Source organism: Oncorhynchus gorbuscha, linkage group LG02, assembly GCF_021184085.1.
Source record: "Oncorhynchus gorbuscha isolate QuinsamMale2020 ecotype Even-year linkage group LG02, OgorEven_v1.0, whole genome shotgun sequence".
Taxonomy (NCBI): domain Eukaryota; kingdom Metazoa; phylum Chordata; class Actinopteri; order Salmoniformes; family Salmonidae; genus Oncorhynchus; species Oncorhynchus gorbuscha.
In genome coordinates, this window is record NC_060174.1 from 52,069,112 (window position 1) to 52,069,551 (window position 440).

A 440-nucleotide genomic window follows, 5' to 3' on the forward strand; every position below is an offset into this window, starting at 1 on the left:
AGAGACAGGCTCTGTGGAAAGACAGTCCATCCATTGATTCAACCGGTAGTGGAGTAGTAGTGTTTGATAAAGATCTGTTGATAGATGCAGACAAGAGTGATTTATTATCATTTTGAATGTACTTAGATGTTTTGTGTTGTCTTTAACTAAACATGGCCCTTAATTTAAATGTTAATATGACAAGCGGCAAAGGACGATTTTGATAAAGTGATTGAAATTAGACGATTGAGGCTACTCAGGCCAACATACTTCATAGCTTGATGTATTGCATATACGGACTGCTTTAATAAATGTGTAATAAGCTATTTGAATTATTGTCCATTACATTAATAGTTCATCAATCACTTATTGTCCATTACATCAATAGACCCATGATTGTTGCCTTCTGTTTGTGGGTTACACTAGGAACCTTTCAGTGAATACCGATGTTCCATGGGGGT